This window comes from Panthera uncia (genome assembly GCF_023721935.1).
Source record: "Panthera uncia isolate 11264 chromosome E2 unlocalized genomic scaffold, Puncia_PCG_1.0 HiC_scaffold_19, whole genome shotgun sequence".
NCBI lineage: Eukaryota > Metazoa > Chordata > Mammalia > Carnivora > Felidae > Panthera > Panthera uncia.
In genome coordinates, this window is record NW_026057588.1 from 10,261,248 (window position 1) to 10,264,370 (window position 3,123).

The following is a 3,123-nucleotide window of genomic DNA, read 5'->3' on the forward strand; positions in this document are numbered from 1 at the left end:
AGCCGGGGCACCTGGGTGGCTCAGTTGGTTAAGTGTCTGACTTTGGCTCAGGTCATGATCTCACAGTTCATGGGTTGGAGCCCTGCCCTGGGCTCTGTGCTGACAGCTCAGATCCTGGAGCCTGCTTTGGATTCCGTGTCTCCCTCTCCCTCTGCCCCTCCCCCGCTCATGCTGTGTCTCTCAAAATTAAGTAAAACGTTGAAAAAAGATAAAGAAAGAAAGAAAGAAAGAAAGAAAGAAAGAAAGAAAGAAAGAAAGAAGTTGGGGCCATCCATTGTCTCCACAAGTCCATAGGGTAAGCTCTGACATTTTAAGGAGTGATTTTGTTATCCTGGCCACGTAGAATTTATCAAGCTGACAGCTGAGTTTCACAACTGTCGGGAAGTCTATCTTATCTTCCAACTGTTAAAATAATCATATACCCGCGGGGCTCTCAATTACTATCCCCACAGAGGAAAAGGCATAAAGATTGTCTACATTTGAGCTATAGTGACAATACCTCTGAAGTTTCCCCTCACGTTGTCTAGCTTAGGCAAGCAACAAGTTTACCTACTCATTTTATTTATATTTTAAGTAGGCTTCACACAGCATGGAGCCCAACGCAGGGCTCGAACTCACAACCCTGAGATCAAGACCTGAGCGGAGATCAAGAGCCCGCCGCTAAACCCACTGAGCCACCCAGGTGCCCCCAAACAACAAACACTTAAAGACGACGAAAACTTGAATCTAACATCCATAAGGATGCATTTCTGAAACATAGTTTTTCTCTCTAAATTCACCCTTATTTCCAGAGATGGCCACATCAAGACTAACTCATTTGTAAAACAAGCCCAGATTTATCAAACTTGGCCTAATTATTTACATAAGCTCAGGAAGAACAGTGATTAATCATAGGGATTCTTTATTTTTTTTAAGCTTTTATTTATTTTGAGAGAGAGAGAGAGAGAATATGGGGGGGGGGGGAGAGAGTTGCATCAGCACCCACTCTGGGCTCAAACCCACTCACGACCTGAGCCAGAGTCTCACGATGAACCGACTGAGCCACCCAGGCGCCCCTCATAGGGATCCTTTAAAATCTACTTTGCTGGAACTTTTCCTAAGGAATCTCTAGACTGAGCTTTTAAATGTAATGTCTTTTTCTTCACGTTTATTTCTTTTTGAAAAGAGAGCGCGAGTGGGGGAGGGGCAGAGAGTGAGGGAGACAGAGGATCCCAAGAGGGCTATACAGCTGACAGCAGCGAGCCCGATGTGGGGCTTGAACTCACCAACCGCAAGATCATGACCTGAGCTGAAGTCGGACGCTCAACCTACTGAGCCACCCAGGTGCCCCTAGATTGAACTTTTAGTAGGTTCTCGAGGCCAGAGCCAAGCCAAATGCTGGTCATCAGACTCGCTTGCAATTCCTGCAGATTTGGGTGAATTCCTCTTCTCTAGGTCTCCAAAATATCCTGAGATTCGGACACACCTTCCAGGGAGTGATATTCTTTACTTACCTGGTAAGGCCGCCAGGAGCTCTGTAAGCAAGGTATCAGGCCAACGTTTCCATGGGATTCTCTTGGTTCCATAAAGTCAACCTTAGTACCTTAAAGCTGTCCAGTCGTAGCTGAGTCTATGTCTCATATATGACATTCCAGTCAAAGCCTGGGTAATATAACCAGTGTTTCCAATGGTGTCCTGTTACGAGGAGAACAGGTTCTTACTGAACTAATGCAAATAACTGTAATTGTCTTGAAAGAAAGAATACTCCCGAGAAGAGTTTCTGAATTCTGGAGGGTTCAGGCAGGGAGAAAAGTTAAATGTTTCAGTTTGTTCACAAAGGAATGCTTTGTTATATTTCTGGAAGTCATGGATACCTTAAGAGAAAGTTTCCCAGGGGTGACTGAGCACCTGGCTGGCCCAGTCGGTAGAACATGTAACTCTTGATCTCGGGGTTGTGAGTTTGAGCCCCACATTGGTTGTAGAGATTATTTTTAAAAATAATAAATTTAGGGCCACCTGGGTGGCTCAGTTGGTTAAGCGACTGACTTTTTTTTTTTTTTTTAATTTATTTATTTTGAGAGAGACAGCACAAGTAGGGGAGAGGCAAAGAGAGAGGGAGAGAGAGAGAATTCCAAGCAGGTTCCACACTGCCAGTGCAGAGCCTAATGCGGGGCTCAAACCCACGAAACTGTGAGATCATGACCTGAGCTGAAACCAAGCGTCAGAGGCTTAACTAATTGAGCCACCAGGCACCCCACAACAGACTCTTGATTTCTGCTCAGGTCATGATCTCACAGTTCTCGAGTTAGAGCCCCACATTGGGCACTCTACTGTCAGCACAGAGCCCACTTCAGATCCTCTGCCCCTCCCCCATTCATGCTCTGTCTCTGTCTCAAAAATAAATAATAAACATTAAAAAAATTTAAAAAAAAATTAAAAACAAAAACATATGGGGGTGCCTGGGTGGCTCCACTGGTGAAGCATCTGACTTCGGCTCAGGTCATGATCTCACGATTCATGAGTTCAAGCCCCGCGTCGGGGTCTGTGCTGATGGCTCAGAGCCTGGTGCCTGCTTCGGATTCTGTGTCTCCCTCTCTCTGCCCCTCCCCTGCTCTCGCTCTGTCTCTCTTTCAAAAAAAAAAAAAACATTAAAACAAATTTAAACATCAGTCTTTAAAAATAAATAAAAATTAATTTAGATAAGTTAAAAAAAAACCCATATGTTTATCCCAGTACAACCGTTCAATAAAGCATAATGCGTGTTTACCAATGGACTCCAGTATCCTCAGTTTCTCTGAAATAAGAAGCCAAAAGCACGAACTTCTGTTCAGTAATCAATACTTTAGTGTTTTATCTTATTTGGAAAAAGTTTAGATGTCCCGTGAATTCAGTCCAGTTTATCATTTGACTTAGCTAAAACTTCAAAGGATCAGGTTACCAAAGATTTTGAAAGCAATTTAAAGTTTTGCTTATAAACCTTTTTATTTATTCAACCTATTTGTTTTTAACAATTACCCATGGAAAATCTTATGAGACAGACAAAATTGACCATCGTTTATTTTTTGTTGTTGTTGACTAATTGCAACAGAGAGAACATGAGCTTATGACCTTTAGTAAACCTTGGTGGAATAATAATTTGTGTTT